Genomic DNA, 18,994 nt, shown 5'->3' on the forward strand with positions numbered 1-18,994 from the left:
ATACTTGGAAAAGGAAATATTTTCTTAAAAAGATCCCTCTCAATAATTCTAAAATAATAGCGCATAAAACATTTGCACGGTAAGTAAAACAGAACTCAAAGTAATTTGAATCTAAACATTAATCTCTGCTAATTTAACAACAGAAACGGTGTAAAAATCACAGATTCCACCTTAAATCTCACCCAACCATTCTACAGAAAAATAGTGACTATAGGTAATTTGTTATTAAAATAGTTTTAAGAGCACCCAAGTGACCAAGGCACCTAAATCCCAAGGATTTTCAATGAAAAGGTAAAGCTAAACAAGAGGAATAAAGCTTAAAATACTGTTTACACACTGATTGCAAAGGGGAAAAAATGGTGAATTACAGATCTTAGAGCAGTGTTTCATTAAGCCAATTTTTGTACTGTAGTCTCAGACTAGCTTCTTCTCCTCAGCTGAAATATTATCTGAAGGAAAAAAAAAAGAAACTCTCAAACTAGCACAACTGAAGTTTTTATAGGTCACATGGGATGCCTGCTGCCATGCACCAGATGTGTATAGGAAAAAGAAAGTGGTCAACATATGATATTAAAAAACAGTGCAGTCTCAAATATTTTAAACATGATGTCAAGTGCATTCAACAGGTCTACAAATGCATTACATTAGCCTAAATTTAGTAGGTGATAATTGAAATCAGAGATCCAGTCGTTACCACTGACATGTTTCTAAATACTACCCAATAAATTTTTCTCTGTTTCAGATACTGTATGACAGCTGGCAGCTGGGAGGGGGGAATCGCCAAGAGGGTATGTGCACACACATGTACAACGGTTCTGTATTTAAATCCCAGTATCTTCCTTTCCTAGAGTTTATGGAACAGTGAAAATACTGTCATACAAACACATGCTCCCATAGCTAAATTCTACAAGCTGATTTTTTTTCTGTAGGCTCTACCTGGCATCTTGCAGTAAGCACTGGGGATGGGACAGGAAGGTATCCAACGAGCTCCAATTCTACTTGCCGCACGTGCATTTTCACAAAGTTCTTTTAGACAGATGAGATCTGTTCTTCCTACTTACCATTACTGATCGTCTCTTAAATTTTAGCTAGGAAAAGAAGAAAGTCCACCAACAATAGAAGATACAGTCTCAGTCCACATCATTTTTGCTGTTACTGTTGTTATTTTTATAATTATATACCATTCAACCACAAGGGAAGAAATATGAAAAAATCCTGATCCACCCGAAGGCAAAAACATGTCTTCCATGTCTACAGTGCATTCAGTTTTTTACTTTCTTTTTAGTCTCAGCTGTACCATCATTTTGCTGATACAGCCGCTATCAGAGAATACAAAGTGCCGCTAAGGGGCACATGAGAATAAACCACCCCGAGGAGCACGACAGCTTTGGCAGGTGGACAGGTGTCAACCATCGCTCCCGACAACACGCAGAAGCGGTTCGTGCAAGCTGGTACGAAGGGCTGAAAGCGATGCTTGGCATCTAGAGTTTATCAGTGAGGCCTCCTCACATCTCAGCTTTGCCACCTGCAAAATGGAGGCAGTGTCGTCCTTCCGATTCTCAAAGGAAACTGAACTTGACAACACGCTACTAAAAACTGTGCTTGGAAAGATATGCCTGGCACTTTGCATAACACCACCAACAGCATGGCTTCTGACTGGAAATTTCAACGTCTAGTTAGAACCACTGAAGGCTGGGAATGGAATAACAAGGCTTCCGCTAATACAATCACAGTCGTTCAATTTAGGTGCATAAACCTCTGTATACAAGCAGCAAATACTTCTTAAGTTTCATGGATTAAAAACTTTTAAAATTACGTTTAGCAAAATGAATTCCAAAGAACTTGAAGACTGGCTTTTTTTTTTCTTAAAAAAAATTTTAAAAGTAGGCTTTACAGAGAGAAGCCACCTTCCCTCTTAGTATTCTTTTCTAAAGGAAGGTCTATGTGCAAAACCACAATATTTCTGTCCAAAGAGTTAAAATAAAAGGAGGCTGTATGCTACTCACTCTTAGCCTTGTGTCTTAGTCTCTAAAAAAGCCCCATAAAGTTACTAGCACCTATTAGAAGTATTCGACTTTGTTACTGGCCTCAAGAATTAAAATTAAAACCGCAGTCACCATTAACCACGGACTGCAGTAGAACAGCCAGCAGGCACCTTGGAGATAAACATAGTTAGCAAAGACAAACAAAATTTGAGAGCCCCACAGTAGATGGTGGGGAAGGGGGGAGAAACATCCCTTGGCCATTTTTTCTGCTGCTCAACTAGGTGCTGGAACCAAGTTTAAACACTATTTCAAAAACATTTTAAAAAACAAAACAAACGAACAGAAACCCGAACACAGACAAATCCTACAAAGATATGAGTGACAATTCTACCTGTATTAAGTGGTACCAAAACTGAGAACTTCTAAAAACTACTCTATCAACAGGTCTATTTAAAATGCAAGACCAAGTAATTTTAAAATTGAGACTTTTAATGAATTGTTGTTTAGACACATCCATCTCGAAACTTCAACCCAGCCAGTCTCACTACAGATCGAGAGTTAACATGGTCCTCAAAAACCCCAGCGTGCAGACAGGTCATTTAGAACCCAAGTGACAGGTTGTTCTGGAAGGAGAGGGGCACACGAGGAACGTCCTGTAGCACCTGTCACATACGGTTGTCAAAGCTGCTGAAGGTGAATGTGCTGATCAAGCTTTCTTATAACTTTTGATCCAAAGTAAAAAGCAAAATGGCAGCCTTTTATGACATTTTTATTCTATTCCCCCTTTCCACCTACTCCATTAAACCATTTTCCTCCTCTCTTTTTTACTCTCCAATATTAAAAAGCCATTTATTGCAATAAAGGGATTTAGTGATTTGGAAGTAACTTTCGTATACTGTACACCCTCTGGACACTCCAGAACTACGTTAATAATTTTCTTCCTATTAATTGTCTCATCAACCCACAGCTGGCTATGCTTTTCATTTCATTATGTTCCTCATCAATCTAAAATAGAACTATAACAGAAAAAGAAATTGGAAAGGAGCAATTTCAATATTTCAAAACAGATGCAAATCAACGCCAGAGATGCTACACAGCATATTTTTATTGAGACAATTCTATACATGTCTGAAAAATGAACTTGTAATAAATAAACTCATATCCTGTGGAGGTATGTTTTTCCTTCCATCTTATGAGCTAATTATGCCAACACAACATAACATTTTCCTAAATGCCTTATAAACTGACCCAGTTACTCAGAAAGTATTATTTTTAAATTGATGTGATAGATGCAAACTAGAACGTTCAGATTTCAATTCTGGCACCAATTCCCGGATCCCCTTCCCAAGTAATTTAAGGACTTCCTCCCGATAGTTTTTCATATTCTTTTAACTGACATTTTATCTTTATACAGTATCTCAGCAGAATGAACATGCACTAAAACAATGACAGCCCTTCTTTGGCTGTCATCTCTCATTCTGGCAAAGACAGATGTCTTACACTGGCTTATGCCAATAATAGAGCCGACAAAAAACAACAGAGACTACCTGCCTCTGATGTAAAGGCACCAATTCACATTTGTGACACTCATTTGTCAATTAACAGATTTCTTCCATTGTTGACACATGGGACTTAAAAGATGTGGGCTAGAATGTGATGAATTAAAAAAGACAGATGAGTAAGCTATGAGCTGCAAAGTAATACTATAATGTGCTTTAGATAGGAATATCAACTGACACCCCTGACAGGCCATACAAGGTTTTATTTCATTTTGCTCTGTATCTAGGCTTCATACTTTGTCTTCTTTGTTCTCTTTTCATCAAGCTCCTAACATCTCATTCTGACAGCCAGAGACATTTAAGGCACTTTCGTTTCAAATGCAAGTTAGCGTACTTGATTTGTCATTAAAATGCAAAACGATTGCCATTGCAGGTAAATGTAGGTATGCTTAAAAGGTTGTATCTGCAAAGTAAAAGCTGAAAATGGTTTCTGGCTGCTTTGCTTAACTCTTTCACCAGCCTCACGGTTTTCCTAAGGCAAGCGTTACCGTGCAGCAGCACCTGCAGCTTTATACAGGGTACATTTTAGTGTATTTAAATAACATAAAAGCTGGAAGTTACGACGTCAAGCGCAGAGAGGTTCTGTCAAGTTTACACACGGAGCCTTAGGATGATTTACACAGGAATCTGAAAAAAAGCCTAACATGCAAAGCGCTCTGGGGCCAAACTTCTCTACTGTCATGCACTCTGCTAGCTAGACACCAAGGAGGGAGAAGCGCGGGCTGGTTTGCTTGCTTGTTTCTAATATACTAGTCGTGGTTGGATAATGCACTAGCTGGAATCACCAGTGATGGAATTTTAACAGCAATTTACTTTCTCTGTTCAATGATCACTTAAAGAGACATGAAGGTCTTCAAATAAATAAGTAAAATGCTCTCTAGCAAAAAGGCAAGGAACAGGTTTAAAAACATTGCCGAAAAATAGACCCGCCCAGGATGGAAATGACTCACACCTCGCTTTCTACATACATGCACAGCTGTGAATGCACTCTGCACTACCAATAAGGTTATTTCTATTCGACTGGGTAGATTCAGGCGTCAAGGATCTCACTTGTGTTCAGCATACAAAATCTAGTGAAAGGAAATATCTATTATTTTCCATGAGTGGTAACAGGTTTGAAAAGCAGCAGTATAATTTAAGTGAGCAAATTTTCTTGACAGAGAGGTAAGTTCAGATATTATTTGATTTTAGGAACTTACAGATGAACCTTTAACATAAGTCTGCACCTACATATCTTTTTTATAGACTTGCTTGTGCTTCTTTACTTGGAAAAAAAGGGTGTGAATAGGATTGCAGTCCACTCGTTGGGCGCAGAAGCCTTTCTCCCCTTTTTTTCCCCCTGAGAGCTGTATGGAAATTGGCAGCCAAGGAATCATTCAGGAAATCTGATCTAGACTGTGATCTCATAGTGCATTAAACAAAAGGTACAGAACCTGAAACATTTGATGCTTCTGTGTATACAGTGAAGCTTACTGACCAGTTCTGACACTATTCTGCCTACTGCTAAGATGTATCTGCTACAATGTAGGAATTACTTATTCATTCCAGGTTATACGACAGCAATAGGCTATGCTGTAAATACCAGTATCAACTTTATAACTACCAGCTTTCTTGAAGGGTTTCTAGTGCTACTTTTTCCACCCACATTAGTCTTAATTGCTTCCAGCACACTTCTGTCCCCACACAGAAAGAAAATGGAGAAGGAAAAAAAAAAAAAAAAGAAACCAAACATGCAAAACAATACCTTAAAGCTGACTTCAGCCTTTGACTTTGGTTTGAAATCCAGGGCTAGAGCAACCCAGATTTTCATCTGCTGCACTAAAGCACACAAAGAAACACTTGCCCATTCACTTTCAGCTCAATACAGACATACGTCCTCTCTTCCCCCATTTACCAATTAGTAGAAAGTGAGACAAATGATGGTCAAAACAAAATCTACAGTAATGCATTAGCCTCCTCAACTTTAGAAACGCCTTTTCTGTTGCTCAGTCATTTAAATGCAGGTGAAGCTCTTGTTTCAAACCACCTGTGGTTGCAGCGGCCAGAGCCTGTAATTTGGTGGCAAAGTGGTGGCCGCATTAAATGGGTTGAGATAGATTCTCATTAGAGATATGTCCATGTTTCAAAAGCCCTATTATTAGTGCTAGTAACAGACCATTTGTTGATATGACTTATTTAAAGGAAGCCAAAGAATTAACACTGAAAGAAATCGAACTACCCTCCGACATTGCCCTCTTAGGCTGGAAGACAATTTACTAATTGTGCACCTGGTAGAACTGGAACCAGTACTGTACAGGAACAGCTGAGCTAGCTAATGCCTGGCTCCTCATTACAAGCAACACTGAACAAAAGAGAGAGCCTTTGCAGGACAGCAAGAACCTCGCGTTGCACCTGCACCCAAATCTCTCAGCAGCACCTTCAGTAGCCTTCTGCTGATTTAAGGAGCTGGAGGTGGTGGGGAGGAATAAAAGAAGGCACAGAGCGAGGGAAGGAAGTAAACTGGACACATAACACAGCCTCTCACATTGTTGGCTGGTTTCCTTCTCTTAGAAAACGTAGTATTTGACAATTTTTTCCCAAAGCCATTCCAACATAATCACCTTCACATGTGACTGTTTCTGTGCTATTCCGAAGTACCTCACTGTCCAAGATAGAAAGTGTATCAAATGCAAGATAATAGCTAGAAAAAGAAAGCGTTCAGATCCTTGAGCAGCTGTACTTTTAACATCCACACACTGGACTGTCAAATTATCTTAACATAACTGTGTTGGAAGCAGAGTTTTCTGAATATTCAATATACTGTTAATCCTTGGCACATCTAGAACACCTTTCCCTCAGACTTTAAGTGCTTTAAAATAATCAGAACACTTTATTACTTACATAACTAGGTCAAGTTTTCATCTTTTCTCTCCAGCTAAAACGTCCTGGAAGTCCTAGCAGCCTAAAACACAGCATCCTCATCCAGTGCTTCAGCAGCCACGTGGCCTTGCAGAGCCACGGCACTGCAGCAACTCTTGGACCCTTCACATCTAAAAACGTTTGAGGACAATTCTGCTGCATTTCCTTGTGCTTTAAGAGACTTTATGCTCAAGAGATGAAATAAATTTTTAGAATTTGGTAAAAGGGAATGAGACCAAAAATAGAGAACAAAAGCCTCGAACCACTGCCACCAAAATAAAAACTCACTAGCCGTATCCCCATCATAAAAAGCCGCTCTGTTGCTCTAAGTAGGTAACTGGGTGCTCCCAAACACCTAAGGATTTAAAACTACAATATACTGGTCTTGAAATTATGAAAAGAAACAGGAAAGAAAATAATACTCACTATTAATAAATATCTAACTCACTATTAATAAATATCTGAACTAATTCCTAAATAAGTCATTTAAGTCACCACAAGTATATGCCTCTCTTACAAAAAGTACATATGCTAACTTTGATCTGCAAACTAATGGTTGGAAATAATTATTTTAAAAACTATTAAGTGTAGGTAGTAGGTAGCTTTTCTGTTACATTCATAAACTGAGTTCCCTGTCAGCATGTCTGATCTAGATTAACATTCTAAGGGAAAGGCAGCTCACATTTCTGAATGTAATTTAAAAAATGGAGCACTCTGATGTCTTTCCTTTGGGTGTATTCACAAGGAACAAACAGCACCAGCCAGCCCACCTGCCAAACAGGAAATGCAGAGCTGGCCTGTAAAGTATGAGCCACATTTTCAATATCATTAAGTATATTTTAACTACATATATGCCCATCTTTTAATATTCAGCAAAGCAAGCACTGAAAAATGGTGCTTCATGCAAATTCAGAAATTGAGGACTGAGAATTCGTACTCAGAATGGTTGCATCAGTCCAGTACGTTATATAAAAATGAACCAGCTGAGAGAACTGAGCAGATAAGCTTCATATTTAAAAAAAAAAAAAGCCCCCACAACTTTTTTAATTCCTTTGCTGGATTTACAAACATAAAAAATTAAGTTTGGAGTTGACAAGTAATCAGCCAAACATTGCCACTCTAGTCTTCAGTGCAACAATACTGACAGAGCAAGAGCCGGACTTTTGCCAAGCCCAAAGAGAGCGAGGCGGCATCCGTGCCAAAGAGCTCATAACCCGCAATACGCACCAGTCGCCGCTGAGCTAACACCACCACGCCGACCCAGCCTTCCTCCTGTCAGCCTCAGTAGGAGCTGATGGCAAGGCCAACACTGAGCACTTCTGACAGCTTATGGAGGAGGGACTGAAGAAGGGACTAGAGAGTTTAAAAATAACGAAACCTGTAATAATGTAGGTAGGTTTGGATAAAACAATCACAAGGGAGATAGAAATTTGTGATTTCTTGTTTTTCACCCCAAGACTGCTCCCATTTTGGTCTAACTCCCTCAAGGACAGTTCTCTCTCCCAGTCACCCCTCTCGGATGTGTTGTATCTTTTTTTGTTAGTAACCTGTAAGTAATATGTTCTTTCTAGGCTGAATATGAGGTTATTGCTGACAAAGCCCTATTGCAGGTGCTGAATCAAAGTAGGCCAAACGCTACAGTAACACCCTCAAATTTTTATGTTAAAAATAAAATTTCTATATTATACATATAATATATATAAAGGCATTATACATATATTATAAAGAAGTTTATATATAAGATGTTGTTTTGTGTGTGTGTATGTGTGTCTGTGTGTGCAGATATGTATTAAATGCCAGTAAACAACTTCTGACAACAGCATCCCACACACACTAAGCTTTCTATGGAAAAATGAACTGGAAGTGCACACACGTTCGTGTACTACCATGTACCAGTCCAGCTCATACACTGACTGCACAGGAAAAGCATGAGAGACCCAAGCACTTGAAGGGAAGCCATTCGAGTATGGTCCAATTTGCAAGAGCTTATCAACTTCCCTGAGTTTTGGATGGATTACAAACAATCCCCTAACATTAGATATTTTGCATCTCTCAATCATGTTCTTTTGAAAGTGATTTCTATTGTGTTTCACCATAGCAAGCGTTCCTACAAACACGAGCAATGAGATGGTTTTATAAACGAACACACTCTTATGGCTGTATTATACGAAGCACGTTCACCACTACCACTTAGGGACTCGGTGGGCAAATTAAGTTAAAAATGGAGAAGAAATTATGAACAGAGGAAATTATCTTCCAACTCTACCAGTGAGCAACTCGCTCAGGCAAGCGTGGTCAGAAAGAAAGACCAGGAGAAACAAAACAAAAACAAACAAAAACCAAAGAACTTCACACAATTGCCAGCATCAGTTCATGGGTAAAGCCTGCAACTGAGCTATAATACTGCATTAACTTTGACCTTAAAGACAGTATAATTATTGTATAGCATGTCTGGTTTGACATGCTGGCTCCTGAGCCTGGGAAAAATGCATAGCCCTTTTGCACTTCTGTGATACTCATTCTTCACCCTTGCATGAGCTAAGGGTTTGGGCATTGTCTTTTTAAACTGAAAAATCCTCTCCAAGATAATTTATGTAAAATGCAAGAGCTCAAAAATGGCACAAACCACACAAGACAGCATATAACAAACAAGCAACGCATAACAGAAGCTTTGTAAGGACTTTACCTGCCAAATGCCAACTAGCTATTTGTACCGTGACCGCTCAGCAGGTTTGCTGAACACTGGAGGACAGAGACCCCCTTACTCAGTGATTGGTAAGCAGAACTAGTCATGTTCTTTCCATCTGCAGCTAGATGCTGGGAACGTTTATTGCATTAAGGAGAGAAGAAGATACCTTTCAAGAAAACAGAGAGGAAAAGACAGAGACAATAGCTCCAGGGTTAATGCAGGTTCTTCCCTTCAGTCAAGCTCCTTGTCCTCAGACAACAGTTACTTCTGCAGTCCTTCGCTCTTGTTTCCCAACAGCAGTGATGAGGAAATACTGTTTTAGAGTAAGAGAGATTAAGGAAGTCAGAAAGTAAGAATGGTCCATCTGATTGCTATACTTACAGCATGCTCTTTATCATACCCTTTTCTTTAACCCCCACAATACTCTTTAAAGAAAAAAAAAAAATAGTTCTCAGTCTTAAAATCCAGATGACCACAGACTACGCAGGAGAAGTCACCAAGGCATTATTTGCCATCTATTGACATTCTTTGAAATCTAAAACAAGCGCATCGAACTATTTCTCCTCCAAATGCCAATACTTCCTACAGATTGTGGTAGTCTGCCATTTATTAACTGATTTTTCTCAATCTGACAGATATTCCTGTCATTCAGAACAGAATTCAAAACCAAAACTAATTTTTGTTTAAGAATGATAAACAGTTTTCACAAGAGGAGCTGACTGACTGTGTCAGTGAATTCAGCCCTTGCGGTACCCAGAGAACAAGTGCAGATTGTGAGGATTTAGCCTCCAGCATCACTCCCAACACCAACTTCAATCTCACCCAGAGAAACAGTAAGAGAAAGCAGTTCACTCCCCGCTCATTCAAACACACAGAAAACTATGTGGAGCAAACAGCAGTTCACTGCAGTGCTCTGCCTCCATCAAAAGGTCTGAACAGCCTTGGGTCAATTGATGCTTAATACAACATCCGGCATTCGATCTCTGTTCAAGTCCGAGGAGTTCGTTACTCACCTGTGTTCAGGAGCACAGACTTCACCTTTACTCATGATTGCAACAGCCCCTTAGAGGTAGATGTCACCAAAAAGCCAACCTTCATCATCATCACAGCAGTATTCACCAGCCATATTCAAGGATGTAACAGTTCAAGCTCACAATCTTATTTTACTTAATGTCAAATTGTGCAGTATATTTAACACTTTTACCAGATTTAACAGCTCCAGTAATCCTCCCAAGAATTCTCCACTACACACTGACCCCCCTGCCAAAGGTTCAGGTAACGAGCTTTTGCCCAGTTCTGCCATGTGATACGCTCTCAAGACAACTCCTTCCACAATGTTAAGCCTTCTTGAGAAATGCGGAACAGAAAACAATCTTATGTTCTGATCCGTCAGATACAGTAAATCAATGGATAACAGCCAGCACTGTGGGTCAGAGGTATATATACTACAGTGTTTTCACAGTCCGTTAGTGACCATGTGGCCATAAAAAGTCAAGCAAGGATCAATGGACAAAAAGAGGGGCTATTGGGCCTAGAAAATGATAACAGCCACCAGCACAAGATTGAAATGCAGCAATTTATACTCTAAGTTTGTCCTTACATATTACTGAGTTTGGAAAAATAACTTATCCGTCAAAAAAACAACTTACATCCTTGGCAGAGCATGCTGAAATCAATGAGATATTTAAATACATACCATAAGCCATTAATTTGATATTTCTAAAATTAGTCATTCACTGGTCCCCTTCATATCAACAATAAACCGATGACTGCAGATGAGACACAGCAAGAAAACACACAAGTCACAAAAACACACACAGATAAGACTTCGTACAAGCAAATATTCTATAGTCACATTTCAAGTTGACAAAATAGCAACACAGGCATGGCTATTGAATGTGAGACAAGGTATATCTTAATAGTATTTTTAAATATTATTTCAAAGTTTTCAAAGGGAAAAAGGGTTTCCTTATACATTACCCAGATCACATCTGGTTCCTGTTGAAATGCCACTTTTCAAAAGGGGGAGGCACAGTGGGAGGGAAAAGGAGGGGAAGAGAGAGCAAGGAGTAGATTTAGTTTGGATTGTCTGTCACCTATCAAAAGTAGAATTAATATTTGCAGTCTGAAATCATTTTTGTTACTGGTAATACTCTCCTTCCATTTTTACAATAGCCATATATCTATAAAACTTTATCTTATACAACTCCCTAGGTATTACCCATGTAGAAAGTGAACCCATCATCACACTTGTCTTCAGCCCATCCAGTAGGATGTTTCATAGTTATTTTAATAAAAAGATAATTATGCATAATGTAGTCCATAGTGATTAATAAACATGTAAGACTTCATCTGAAAGACCATTACATCTGTAAATTTTAAATAATTTAAATTATTCCTTGTATATAAATATTTCATTTAGAAAATTGATTTCCAGCTGAATAGCTTCCAAAGAATGACCACCCTTAGCAGTGTTAGCGTACGTTTATTTTCAGGCATTCACGACATCTCAACGTTACTTAAAAAAACAGCATCTTGTGCTTCTGTAGGACACCCCTTACGGGTAAACTTTAAGTACCCACCTCAAACTACAAATGTACTCATTTGAACTTGATAAATTACTGCAATAGTAGAGAAAAATTATCAAGAATGTACACATTTCAGGTTGCTTAGCTGTGGAAAATGCTACCTCTTTGTTGAGGCCTCTAAACAGAATTTGATTTACCTTGAAATAGTGAACTATTTCCAGTATAAAGTTTACAAACATTTGTAAACCACTGTTTTCTTAAGAGTGGGGAATAAATCTCAGCTACTAAACTTACTAAACATTTTTTAAAAAAAAGGCAATACAAAAATCTTCAATACTTAAACATATTAATTCTCTTTTCACATAGTAAACTGTGGTCATGCTTGAAAGAAAACAAAAAAACAAGGAGAGTGAAACAGATTAACTGCATAGCTCCAATACACTTATTTCAGACAACATACTATAAATCATCTTGAAACCAAACAGGCAATTATAATGTGCACAAATGTTATGATACTATGCATCTCTACTGGTCCAATGGTTCTAAGTTATTGAAACTGATGGCTGAACAAGGGCATATTGTTTCAACACACTTGGATTACTTGAACGATTTGAATTCTTCCTTTAGCCTATCCAGTGCTCTGCTGATCTCTCTAATGTCAATAGACAAACAGAAAGATAGATGTCTCTTAGATAATTCAGGGCGCGTCCAAGGGGATTAAAATATATGACCAAAATTTCGGGAGCAATGTGTTTTGTTTGTAAAGAATCATTAGTTGTTTGGGTGATTTTTTTTTTTACCTTCAGTACCGTAAGAAGCATCTAAAATGAAAGCAAGAACATACATTTTCCTTCAAAGCATTCAGTGCGGACAGAACAGCAGCTCCTTTCTCCTTCTAACCGCTACCCCATATTTCAATCCTCTTCACCTCAGTGTAAAAGCAACAGGAGCGAGAGCCACGAGACAGAATCATTTCAAAACACAATCAGCTATTTGTAAACAACGCTCTTTCTCCTGCAGAAAATCTGCAACTGCTAGTTGCAAGAAAAAGCAGCAAGTAAGGTAAATCAATTAGCTTGCTAATTTCTCACCCTCATTTATTTAGCTCTGCACTGTATTTGTCGTAATTGACTATAATTATGTTAATTACTAACTCCAGCATAATTACTATATTTATTGTCATTGAGCACTCTATGTACCCAAAGCAAAGCTGGCATTTGTCGGGCATCAAAAAAAATAAATAAATAAAGCCACACAACGGTCGGGAGGGGTTTCTCTGCAAACTGGCTGATACACCTTCAGCAAATGAAAGGGCAAAAGAGATTTCATGCAATGCTAGTTTGAAAGCATCGGTTCATTAAGGATATTAATTTTCTGATAACTACACATTTAAGCATGACACACTGGAGCAGTATCTACAGGATTTAGCAATTATTAATGCGTGACAGTTTCAAATGCTAAGTGAATCAATTAAACAGCAGCATTCACAATTTGAGAAGAGATAACTGCTTCATAACTGCCTAAGACTACAATTTTCACATGACAAAAAAGGGCCATTCAGGCTCCTTCAAAACCTGACAGGTCAAGAAAGAAGTTTGAAACAAAAGCACCTTATAACCATCATCTCTCCTCTTTACTTGTCAGATCAACTTTGCTAGTGTCTCCGCTGAAATGGCATCACCATGCCAGCTGCCACAAGGTGATTTTTCATGTCTTGTCAAAGAAATCTTTTATTCTATTTGCTCTGCATTAACATGTTACATTTATTGATCAAGCCCTTTCTGCAGCCACAGCAGGGCACTGTGCTCTTATGCCTAAGGGGGCTTTGATGTCCTGGTGACATTCTAGACCAAATAATGCACATACTAAATGGATTTAATGCAGAAATGTGTTTGTGCATGACAGCTACATTAATAACAGCCCCTCACACTGATAAATATGCAATTGCTACGATTAAGAGTTACCCAATTACGGTGAAAATATTTTTCTACCTTATAAATAAAACCATCAGAAAGTTTTAACAATAGTGCATTTTCTTCAACATTTTAAAACGCTATAAAGAGCAGTCTAAAGGCTTTTTAAAAATATGTCATGCTTTGTTTTGAATTCTGGCTTTTTTTTCTCCATCTCTCTTTTGTTGTTCATCTTCCTGTTCTGTGTGTCTTATTGGTGCACAGACTCAGAAGGTGGCAAGGAAAAAAAAAGCCTCTCTTTCACATGCCGAACTCACAGAGGAATGTGCCCTGTAACACTGAAGCCCAGTTTCAAGCTGCCACTTGTATATTCCCCCAGGCAGGAAAACAGTAGGCAGAGAGAGAAACAAACAATCTCTAGTCCACAGAGAGGATATTACAAAGCCTCAGCCTCACAAAGGTTATGGAAGAACATTCCAGACTAGGATTAAAGTTCAAGGGGATGTTTTTGTACATACACCCTCTTAATCGGACAGTGGAAAATATGCACCAGCACATACTGTGCAAATTATTCATGCTTCTAGCTGAAATAATCTGCACCCTAGAGAGAGGGAAGAGATAGCTGTATCTCCATGAGCACAATTATTGGATTAATCCTCCCTCATTGGCCAAGATTAAAGATTCACTCTCCCTTTCGCCTCGTAGCTTAGACCCAGAAGAGATCTCTGTAAGAAAAAGGAAAACAACTCACATGTTTAAAACTACTGAGGACAAAATTAGAAGCTGGACTTGTCTGGGAATCGAACTGTAGAGGTTGTTTATAAAAACACGGCACCTACTTGTACAAAAACACTGGCATCTGTTATTCAAGCACTGGAGTGCATTTAGCCTTCAGCGTGAAAGGAGAAATTTGGCACAAAGAAAGTTATCTAAGACAAATAAAAGAACCTTTGAATAGTTTTTTTTCTCTCCACCAGACAGCAAGATGCATCTAAAAAAACAACCAACTTTGTATCTCTTCTAAATCTCTACTCCCTACCTACATTATATCCTTCCTACTTATTTATTCCTCTTTCCTTCACCAGTGATTATTATATACCTTTGTTTCCAACAAATTCTTTAACTTCTAATGATCAGCAATAGTTTTTCGTTCCCCATGAAATCCTTTTCAGCAAAGCCTCCCAGTCACGCTAACACTGGCACATCAGTGACTTTCCTCCCTACACTCTATGCTTTCATTAAATGGGAACCAGGGAATGCTTTCCACATATTATGAAACAAAATAGTGGCCTTTACAGTACTCTGTTATAGGGAAGGCTATCAAATGCAGTTGCCGTGAGAGCCTCAGGAACAGATTTCCAAAGCAAAACACCTCTGCTCCTGAAACATGCCTTACTGAAAATGCACCGTGTAAGTAGTTCATTTCTAAAACAGCTGAAAATCACTACCAATATCAAATCAAAAGAGCTGCTACAGCACAGGCCGTTTTATGATGACCACACCAATAAAGCTGCAGAATCATAGTATAATTTAGGTCGGAAGGGGCATCTAGAGGTCATCTAGTCCAATCCCTTGCTCAGAGCAGGGCGACTTCAAAGTTAGATGAGATTGCCTGGGGCTTTGTCCGGTTGTGCTTTGAACATCACCCAGGATGGAGATTCCTCAGCCTCTCTGGGCACCTCTTCCACTCAGCCTTTCTCATCGCGAAGCCTTTCCTTACAAACAGTTGGAAATTCGCTTGCTGCAACCTGTGACGAACGCCTCGTCCTTTTGCTGTACATCTGACAAGAGTGTGGCTCCATCTTCTTCACACACCCCCGTTAGTCCCAAAAGAAAACAAGAGACATTTGAAACTGTTCACACAAAATCTGCAAGTAAAACGGCATGAGAAGAAATAACTCACAAGTGGACTACAGTGGTCTGGGGCTGAAGGATTTCCATCCGCCGGAGGTGTAAACAGGGGGCAATGCAGTGGCACCATATCTTGCTGATTACGAGCATGCTTTCAAACACACACCAGTTCTTCCCTTTGCTTCACACAAAACAAATTGCTGTTACTGCTCCTTTTCCCCAACATCCCCATTACAAGTGCCCTTTTGCCATTCACCTCTATCGTTCCTCTCCCTCACAGGGAACAGGGGAGATGCGTAACCGTTGTGACTGGTAACAGTCACTCTGCTTGGGCTGCCAGAGGAGAGAGAGTTGGATCCATGCATTGCTCAGAGTAATCACAGAGAGATGCTAGTTCTTGGACAAAGGCAAACAAGACAGACAATTCTTTTAAAGAGCAATTTCTTGTGATTATTTAATCAAGTACTTTTATTAGATTTACCACATCTGATGCAAAGACAGTTAAGCATCTACACAAGCCCTAATTTTTAGGTAATGAAGAGGAAGGAGCTGTAGCCTGAGAAGGATTCCAAAGCCAGAAAAAAAATGGTGAAAAATACACATTTTCCTCTGTATTTAATTGCCAATACAAAAGAACTAATGACAACCCTCCCCTCCTCCAATTTAGCTCTCCAGTGCTGTGTACATTTATGTGTTTATATCACATCCAAAAAAGAAAAATCAGAGAAATCTGAGTAACAAAACCACGCCACAAAAGAGCATTGAATCCACATAATCACTTTTCTTTGCAGATAAAAGAAGACAGAAGTGCCACAACAACCAATAATTAGAAGATATCCCTAAATTTTTTAAAATTATTACCCAAATGTGTATCAACTCAACAGGTTTAAAAAAAAAAAAAGGTGGGGGAACTCCTTGGTTTGCACAAAATAAGCTCTATTTCCTGGGAAAACACAACAGCATCTCTTGAGATATGTTATTAAGGGACAAACCTGGCAAAAGTTGTTTGCATGTAAGTCTCAAAATGTAGCATGTTTGACTAAGTTCCCTCTACTAACAGCACCAGCCAGTCTTCCCACCCTCTTCCCAGTACACCTGGGCAAACCTCTGAAAACACACATTTACGGTGGAAAGCCTTAAATGGCAAAATAACTTACCCGGCTCTACCCTGACTTTTGCAACAAAGTTATTTACCTTAGAGCGGTACCAAAATCAGTACAGTTCACTAAAGCAATTGTTCAATCAGGTATTACATTGTACCAGTTGCGTAAGAAAGTTTTGTGACACCTGTCTGGGAGCCTCTCATGCGGGTAAGCGTGCGTGCGTGCGCGCACAGTGAAGGCTGCAAGTCTACAACTGCACGCAGCTTCTGGTCCGGAAAGGACAGCACTGCCTGGGAAGAGCAGCTTGCTGCCAACCGACCACAAAGCTGAGCACGGTACTACGACAGGGATCTCTCTCTTCCCCTCCATGCGACTACACCTGTGATAGCAATATCAGATAACACGACTGCAAACACTGCTGCCCACAAAATTTAAAAAAAAAAATCTTCCCTCTATGCTCAATTTCTTAAATTCTTAATGTAAGTGTTATGTTGTCAGAAGTTCTACCAACACTTTTACATAACAGAATTTATCGCCTGCTGCAGGAGGATGATTCCTTCCTGAAATACCCTCGGCAGTAGCCATACTTACAGAGGATAGGACACAGAAACCCTATATGCAAAACAACATTCAAAAGAAGGTTGGTAAGTACTTATTTACTGCCTAACACCGAGAGCAGGTAACTTGAATATTTCAGCATTTCTCTGGCTTAAATACAGGCTAAGAAATTAGTGACCACTGAAATATTTTTTTTCTTTCCAAGAACACACACACACTCTCATCTAATAATGAGTCATGTTACAGTGAAAGCCAACATCCTTACTGCAAATAACTATTGTGCCAGCAAAGCACAATATTTTCTATATCTTTTTCTAGATTTTGATCTCCCTTGGTCTTCTTCACTCAACTTATGTCTTTGCCAACAGATAGCAAGTTTTTCTATAAAATCACCCTCCTTTATAAAGAGACATTTAGAGTTTCTTCCCCACTGAAAAAAAACCATACTAAACTATTCAAATTAAGCATTCACTGATAAAAATCATAAAACTCATCACTATACTATAGCATTGTCAGAATTTTCAAGCAATAACATTTGTTTGAAGAAGATTACAATGATCTTACTGTTTACACTTGCTGCAACAGCCACCCAAGACATCTCTTCTATATTTACATTCATTTAAGGCTATGACATTTATTCTACATCTCACCTGACCCTCTCTGTAATATGCCCGCACAGTGTTCATATACGAGTACAACTAGCCTGAATGGCTACTCTATAATAAATACGTCATTCTTAGTTTCCATATACTACGCATATCTGTCACAGTTGAAATAAGAAAACATTACTGCACTCATCACATTTAGTGTTAGCTTCCCTAAGCTAAAAAAAGGAAAAAACACCAACCAAAAAAACCACAAAACAAAGGAAAAAGACCAACCAACGTCTCCCCTTTCCCTACATCTGACTTCTGGCCTTAGAATACTTTTACAGCTTTACAACAGCAAGCTATCCTACACCAAAAGTTGATTGCAGCTACTCCAAAAACTAGCACTTTCACGTTTCCCCACAAAAGATTTTAACAGACTTTTTTCCCCCCAAACCCCAATAAAACCAGATGACATCCCTTCTGAAGAAGAGGCGAAACAGTAGTGTTTTGGGCAGGGAAGGAAAGAAGGGATGAGAACGCAGATTTGAGAAATACACCACCAGTTATGCTCTCCATGAAAACATGAACTAATGACTTTAAAACTTTAAGTGGTATTTTACAAATAGATTTAATGTTAACATTTTACTTTATGAAATGCTACAAAGTCAGAGGAACGGTTCTTCAAATCATGCATTAAATGAAAGAAACAAACTCTTTTTTTTCCCCAGAGGTAGTTCCTCCAGAGGTGTAAAGAAGGAGCAGTCTTGCTGATGACGTGTTAAATCTGAATACACATGCAAAACTTGGATTATCTTCACAACAAAATGAAAACATGGACATTCAATTCCTCCCCACCATCTTCTGATCACAATTTCCATAGGTACGGGTCATCAGCCAGAAGTATATGACAGTAACAATCCACAGATCGGTTAGTGCCTCCTTTGCTCTGCTCCCTCTTGCATGTAGGGATCAGCCTTTCAGAGCTGACAGTGGCTCAGGATAACATTTATGAGTGTCAAGTGAGTTAAAACCAGTGGCTGTCCCCCCTAGGAGAACAAGGCATCAGCACACTACTTTTATGTGCCTCACTCCTCACAAGCAGACTTAATGAAATAAAAGGAAAACTCAAAAGAGGCCAACCCCACCATGGAAAAACTACGCCTTTTTTCTTAGACAACTTCACTCCATTCCTTTTCCCTCCTTACCTATAGAGTTGCCAACCCGAAAGATACACCGCTGAACCTCACGAGGCTCTCCCACAAGGATTACATGAAAAAGGGTACTGCAATAACTAACAGGAGTACTATAGAATTCTAAATC

General features: G+C 39.0%; 1 protein-coding gene across 3 annotated transcripts in view; it reads right to left on the reverse strand.

Moving 5' to 3' along the window:
* Positions 1-18,994, reverse strand: part of LRMDA (leucine rich melanocyte differentiation associated) — a 676,631-nt gene that overhangs the window by 652,433 nt on the left and 5,204 nt on the right. The gene's annotated exons all lie outside the window — the stretch shown is intronic.

This window comes from Phalacrocorax aristotelis, chromosome 14 (genome assembly GCF_949628215.1).
Source record: "Phalacrocorax aristotelis chromosome 14, bGulAri2.1, whole genome shotgun sequence".
Taxonomy (NCBI): Eukaryota; Metazoa; Chordata; class Aves; order Suliformes; family Phalacrocoracidae; genus Phalacrocorax; species Phalacrocorax aristotelis.